Source organism: Dermacentor variabilis, chromosome 2 (genome assembly GCF_050947875.1).
Source record: "Dermacentor variabilis isolate Ectoservices chromosome 2, ASM5094787v1, whole genome shotgun sequence".
Taxonomy (NCBI): domain Eukaryota; kingdom Metazoa; phylum Arthropoda; class Arachnida; order Ixodida; family Ixodidae; genus Dermacentor; species Dermacentor variabilis.
Window position 1 is genome coordinate 91,448,540 of NC_134569.1, and position 7,671 is coordinate 91,456,210.

A 7,671-nucleotide genomic window follows, 5' to 3' on the forward strand; every position below is an offset into this window, starting at 1 on the left:
GGCCAGAATTTTGAGGGTTTCGGATGAAACGCGCCCTTTCGCGAAATTTCGTATGGCTGTCTTTGAGTCGCTAACTATGAATTTGGCTGCGGAGGAAGCGCACGTACGCCAAGGCGATTGCGACCTCTTCCCTCACCTCCAGCCAGGTTGTAATCAAGTAGCTTGATGCGACGGTTTGTTGATCTAGTACGGCCGCTGTCATGGCGTCTCGATCACGATACTCGGCCGCATCTACATAAGCCACGTCCTTATAGCTTGCAAGGCGTTTCTGTAAGGACTTGGCTCTTTCCTGCCTGCACTCTCTTGGTTGTGCAAAGGGTGGGTGTTCTTAGGTGATGGTGACATTTGTATGTGTTTTCTGAACTCTGTGGGAATGTCCCACTTTGGTCCTAACTGGTTATTATATGTAATCCCGAGTGATTGGAGAATATGTTGCCTCGTCTGGCATTCCGAGAGTTTCCCCAGCGGGCAATTCTTCGTGCTTCTATGAGCTCGTCAAGAGATACTGCGCACTCCTATGGCCTCAAACTTCTCGTTTGTGGTCGTAATTGGGAGGTGTAGAGCCTGCTTGTAGGCTCTCTTGATCATTAAGTTAATTTTGGTGCGTTTATCACTCTTTAGTTGCAAGAATAGGGTAGCGTAGACTATTCTGCTTTGCCAAAAGCCTGTACCAACCTGAGTATAGTAGTTTGTTTCATGCTGTGGCGTCTGTTGGTGATGTGCAAAATGAGTCCTGTCGTTTGATGCACGCGCGAGTCTAGTGCCTTTATAACTTCGTTGTTGTGTCCCTCGATCTGTATTCTAAGTCCAAGCATCCTGATGCTCGGTACCATCGGGATGTCCTGGCCGTTAGCTCGGTGCTTGATTTGAGGTGTTGTGGTGGCAGTCTTCCTGCCTCTGCGCGTGGGTCTATACAGTAGTAACTGTTACTTTTGCGAGGATCAGGAAAGTCCTTTAGGTGTTACGTATTGCGTGACTACTTCGATCGCGGTTTGGAAAGTTTCTTGGATTTCTCCGTCATTCCATCCGGTTACCCAGAGTGTTACGTCGTCTGCATATAAGCTATGCTGTAGTTTAGGGATTCTGGCTACATTAGTGTAGCTATAGCAATTCTATCTATAGCTTTCCAAGAAAACTTATTTTGCTTAATTTCGAGTAAACCTTAATCTTAATGTTGATCTTATTTGCTTAATCTTGGCCCGAAAAGGACGAGGCTGGTCGGCCTGGGCCACAGTTTCTTTTTCGTCCGACTGCAGTAAGTGCACGCGAGTGGAGCCGCGCTGACAGGAGGGAACGGACGGCGTCGCAAGCGAAGAGGGCTGCGGGAGCGGTGCCGTTTTTCGAGCTACAGCAGTAGCGGGCGGCGGCGGTTAACGGGACGACGGAGAGAGAGGGAGAGAACAGCGACGACGGATGCGCCGTCGACAGGCATGTTTCCCTGCGTTGTTCTGCTGGCGCCCTGCAGGGTCGCGCCCGGCTAATTACCGCCACGGCACGCCGCCTTTGATGATGCTGCAGTCGCTGCTATTGCCCCAATAACACGCGCCGACGGCGCCGAAAACAAAGCACCGGGCGCCCCCTGCCCCCTCCCCCTTTGGACCAACCCCCTCGCGGCCGCACATTTTCTCTCAGTGCGCTTCCTTTCCTGGGCGCTCCGTACCGTCTGCGATGGCAACGACGACGAGCCAACAAAACAACGACGTCGATAACCTCGTTTCGACCTCCTTTCCCCGAATACTTCTTTCCACCTTCGGCAGGGACGAACGGTTCGGGAGAGAGGTAGTTGTTTTGCACAGCTCTCCGCTTCACACGGAAGCGGCGAAAGAGACGGCTGAGCGAGTGAGAGGAGGGACATGTGAGAGAGGGAGTGGGTACGATGGATCAGGGGCTAGTTGCAGTTTGAGAGCACGGCCGAAGCGAGACTCGAGAGAGAGAGAGAGAGAGAGAGAGAATAGGAGGAGGAAACGTTGTTTACAACCGCTCTGTGCGCGCACACACACTCCTGCTGTCACCTTGCTGTACGCTGTCGCCAGTGCGCGCAGAAACCTTTTTTATTTTCTCTCGGTGCCTTTGTTCTCCCTTTTGTTCGCCGCCGTCGTGCGAAACAATGGACTTGGCCTTTTACGTCGAGTTACAGTACTTGTCTCCTCGCTGTACTACTTCCGTCGTGGCAGCTCGGCTCGCTCGTGGTGCGCAAGGGCGGCAGCGGTCTGCCGCGATGCGTTGTCTCGACGACGAGTGAAGGTGTCGCCGCCGTGCGGGCCAAAAGAAAGGACAGCGGCTAAGGCGAGGCGACAGGTGTGAATAGAAAGAGGCGAGAAAACGACATGAACGGCGGTCCTTACTTCGCCTCGACGTTGTCGACTGGGAGTCGCTGAACTTTGGCTAACCCTTGGAAGTATCACTTTCTTCTTAAAACGCTTCCTTTCGAGTCGCGCTGAAGCACTGCGGTGATGCTCGAGATGTAGCCGAAGGGGCAATGTCCAGGATTCCTGGACACGTGCGCAAATTCGACGACGCCTGACTACTTTCGCCGCCACCATCAACACTCGTACCCGGATGAACGTGTCGCCAAGGGATCGCAGCCAGTAACAAACACCAGCGGTGCTTTCACCTACCGCGCAAGGTTCCTATTGCTCAAGTTGCGCATCGGGCATGCATTGATGTAGCACATCGCCTTCACCGGCGAGGACGTGCGCCGAGCTCACTCAAGAAAAAAAGAAAGGAAGAAGAAAAAAAAGAGAAAATGCAGTTTTACGGGCCAAGAACATGATTTGAATAGGAGGCACGCCGCAGCGGGGCTGTCCGTCTGAATTTTGAACACCTGGGGTTCCTAAGCGCGCACCCAATGTACGATACACGAGCGTTCTTGCGTTTTGCGCCGGTCGGCATGCGGCCACCGCGTCCGGATTCGAACCCGGGTCCTCGATCTCGGCCGCGCCACGCCAAACGGCATGGCCACTGAGCTACGGCGGAGAGAGCGCCGGGTTTTTCGTTCCTGGCTTATGGACACTGCAGCGAAACGCTTGGGCACTTGCTGTTATAGAATGCCCAACTTTCCACAATTTGTCGCTATAGGCGCCCTCCGGAGTTTACCGGGGGGGGGGGGGGGTAGGCTGAGCCGCGCCCGGGAGATGCCGAAGACTCTCCCCCCCCCCCCCCCCCCCCCCCGTCGATACACACACCTAAAGTGCCAGTACCAGAGATTTGTCAGCCACATCATCTGAGGTTGCTTTTGACTTTCCTCGACCTTTTCACTTGCAATTTTACTGAGGCTTTAAAGAAAATTAAATTATGGTGTTTAACGTGCCAAAACCACTTTCTGATTATGAGGCACGCCGTAGTGGAGGACTCCGGAAATTTAGACCACCTGGGGTTCTTTAGCGTGCACCTAAATCTAAGTACACGGGTGTTTTCGCCCCCATCGAAATGCGGCCGCCGTGTCCGGGATTCGATCCCGCGACCTTGTGCTCACCAGCCTAACATCATAGCCACTGAGCAACCACGGCGGGTTTTACTGAGGCTTTCTGCATCATTGTCGGCGCGGACGTGCACGGGTTTTAAGTCATACTTTCGCTTTATTTCTGGAAATCCGGGCAATAGGAGGACATGCGCATTAGAAGCACTAGCGGCGGCTGCCTCATCCGTATTTTCTCACTTCGACACAGTTTTAAATTTCCACTGTGTACACCACGCACATGCACAATATATATAAATATGCAGACAGGACAAATCTTATTATATTTTGCAAGAGATGGAGGTATCCAATTAAAAATTATTTCTGGAGGTATGGACAACGTATGCCTAGAGAATTAATGTGTTGCTTTATGTTCACCAGCTTTCCGTGCTTTTCTGACCATGAAAAAAAAAAAAAAACCTATAGACTTCAGCGACCCCTTCGGCAGAGTTTTTTTTTATGAATGGCGCGTGAAATGCACGTGAAGGTTGTGTGTTTCAGTATTGCTTTTCTTTCCAGTAAGCAATGCTAGCCACTCATGAAAAAAAAAGATTATAATAATGTACGAGATTTATTAGGGATGGAAACATCGTCACTTGCGGGCTATAAATATGTGCAGGATGCCCCAATTAACTATCATGCACCAAGATTTAAAAGAAGAGCAATGCGTTACCCTTAAACCTAGTGCATGTTGTTTACAGTACAGTGGAGTAACTGCCAGTAATTTTTCGTTACTGAGATTTAATTGGGTGATTGTAATTAATTAACTAACTCGAGACGTACTAACCTAATTATCAAAGTGGCAATGAGGCATTTCAAGGCACAGCCAAGGGACATCTTACTGCAGTATATTCAGCGACGTACTAATTGCGTACTAATTTTTTTCCGACTGATAAGTAAACCACGCGAAATATGGAGAATACCACGTGACCGCGCTCCCACCCGCATCATAAAAGAGCGCCCTCGAACAGGATTCCTCCGAGTTATCCAGAACGAAATAAACAAAAACAACATGATCGAGCTGCCTTCCGCGGCGCAGCGGAAGTAACACGTCGTGTTTGGTGTTAGCTGGAAACAAGCTGTGATAGCTGTGAAAGAAAAGCCAGAGCGCCACAAAACATGTTCTGCATGACTGGCTCATTTGTGCTACTTTTTATTATGCTCATGCGCATGTTTTGTATTCGGTGGATGAGTGCGTGACAGTTCGGCATGCTGAGCATAATTATGGTCGTGAGCGCTAATAACTAGTGGTGGCATGTGTAACCCCCATTAGAGATGAGAAAATACGCTCGCAATCAATCCTTCCGCGACTGCGGGAAGCGCACCAGCATCGGGCGCAGGTGCTTCGCGATGAGCAGAGTCATCTTTCCAACTGCGCGGCACAAGGTTGACTGAGGAATGCGGACCAGACTCACGGTGACTGTTTGAAACGTGCCAGCGCCGTAAAACATCAGAGCCATCAGCAACTGCAGCATGAGAGGCACACATGCTGTCCTCTGTTCTCCCCTCTTTCACAGATAGGCAACATAGCGAGAAGCTGTCGCACGGCGTTCTTCGTGAATCTGCAGCGACCGAGGAATTGTTCGTCGTCGTACAGCTCCATTGGATTCCCTCGGTCACATAGGGCGGATCGCGGAATTTTCAGCAAGGGCTGCGCCTCTGAAAATGCTGTATCCGTGGCGTGGCAGGCAAACTCGAAAGCAGCTAACCTCCGCGCGACGTCCGTTCGGGAGGCTGCCATGTTGGAGTAACGCACGAAGTCTGTTTCAAGCTTGCCCGACAGCAGACTTGAAACTTGGGCGGACTTCGACCTGCAGCCAAGTCGTTTGCAAGTCGTCCGCAAGCTCGAGAACGATTTAATACGCGCGGCGAAGCTGTCTTGAGACTGCCAGGAGTCAAGTTCGCGCCAAGTGAGATCTCCGCATTCGGGGTAGAATAATAAGTGTGGCGTAGAAATGAGAGGAAGGAGCAGCTGCGAAGCCGCGAAACCTGCTGTTGGTGCTTCTTCCGTACCATTATCAAGGTGATGCGCTGTCCCTTCGGGTTTGCCACAGGCCATGCAGTTGCATTCAATCAGCTTATTTGATGAGAACCGGCGTATTCAGCATGGTATGGCCGATGTCAATCAGCTTATTTGAGAGCGCTGTATTATAACGCGCGTGCGAGCGCACTCACGTGGTATTTTTCATACTTCTTGAGGTTTCTTTGCCAGTCTGAAAAAATTGTACGCAACTAATATAGTACGTCGCTGAAAACACGAAACACGTCGCTGAAACAGTTGTCATTTCGGGGTGGCTACAAGTGCCTCATTGACAATTTGAACATTAGGACAGTACTTCTCGAGTTAGATAATTAATTGCAATTACCGAATCAAATCTCAGTAACGAAAGAATTACTGGCGGCTACTCCACTGTACTGGAAGCAATATGCACTATGTTTTCTTCGAACAAGGCAACTGCTCTTTATTTAACTCTTGGTGGATGATAATTGGGGAACACTGTATAATTCACTCAATAACGGAAATGAGGCCAAGCTGGATTCACTCGAAATCAGAATAAACCGCAGTCATGCGCAGTGGCGCTTGTACTCGGACTCAGAAGAGAGAGAGAGAGAGGCTGTAGTTTCGCAGGCGAAGCAGTATTAGTGACAGCCGAGTATGCGATAATTACGCGACGGAAGATTACACCACCTAGAGGACTCGGGCTGTGAAATTGAACTTTCTCCCACTATGAGGTCTTGTATATACTCAATAACGCCGTCACTTCAGCGCTCAATTCTTCGAGAGGTCACACGAAGTTTCTCAAACTGCAATATATATATATATATATATATATATATATATATATATATATATATATATATATATATATATATATATATATATATATATATATATATATAGCCGCCACGGTGCCAGTCGTAATAGGGACACCTCACGGCTACACGCGGTTATCGCCGGCGGCGCGCCATTATTTCGCCACGCGCTAGCGTGCCCCGCAGTATTTTGTGGTTAAGTGTACAACAGCGTCTGTATGTAATGCTCGTTCACTGCGTGCCACGTGGTGTGTTGCGGTGCGCCCACCTCTTTCCGTTTCTTGTTCTCTCTGTGTCAAGGGGGTGGGCTTATAGTGTTCCTTTCAGGAGACAATTGCTAGCGTATGATCGTCAAATACCAGCGTGTAAAAAAAAAAAAACAGAAACAAAAAAGAAAACAAGAGATGAACGTAGAGAGACGTAAACGGCGCTGTGTGTTTACGTTCGTCGCTTGTTTTTTACGCCTTGGTATTTGACGATCATGAATAATTGACCAGCCGGAATTTCAGCTCTAGTGCTATATATATGTATCCTATACGTTATTGTTTGTGCATATGGAGGTTTTCATGCTTTCATCGGTGCTCAGTGTCGTCGAAGTGGCCAAGTAGAATTCTTTTTTTTATCTCCCTTCTTCAAGTCGACTTTCAAATGTCGTGTAATATCGTGGATGTTCGTCAGCCCCCGCGTCAGCCACTGCCTCTCCGATACCACATCGAAGGCGCGTGCGCGCCATTCCGCAGTGGCGGACTGCGCGGATAATAGACGAGTGGCGCAAGGAGAAACCGCCAACGCGAGTTCAATTTTCCGTAAGACGACGGCGCTGTTAATCTGCGGGCCAGTTTGCAGCCCTCGAGTTCAATACCGGTGAATTCCGAAGAGTCAAAAACAACGTGTTGACGTCTGAAAAGCGCGCAAGTACGAGAAGTGCATTTGACATCGGTGGTGCAGTCTTTCATCAAATTCGATACCAGACCGATCGAATTCTGTGGTATACGTATGCCGCGTAATTACCTCACAAGTCGCGTATTCGCCGGGCCGAGTATGACGCCAGTCTCATACTTTCACAATTTCACTCAGGTCGGTTGTGCGCTCATCTGCAATGCAGATCTGTCTGTCCTCGCAAGCTCGATGTGCGTTGTATCGATGCGGGCGAATTCCAAATGGCTCGTCGCACAGTTTAACTGGCAATATTCGCAGTCCTTAATGTAGCAATTAATTGCCGCCTGACATGAGCCGAATTTCGTATGCTCTGGTGGTGGTATCTGTATATATACATATTGTCACGTGGTGGTGACGTTAAGAACACAGTAGCAATACTGTGAAAGACAAAACTAACTTTTATTGCGCGAACTTGTGCCCACAAAAACCAGGCTACACTTATAGCACAACGATAGCGGCGA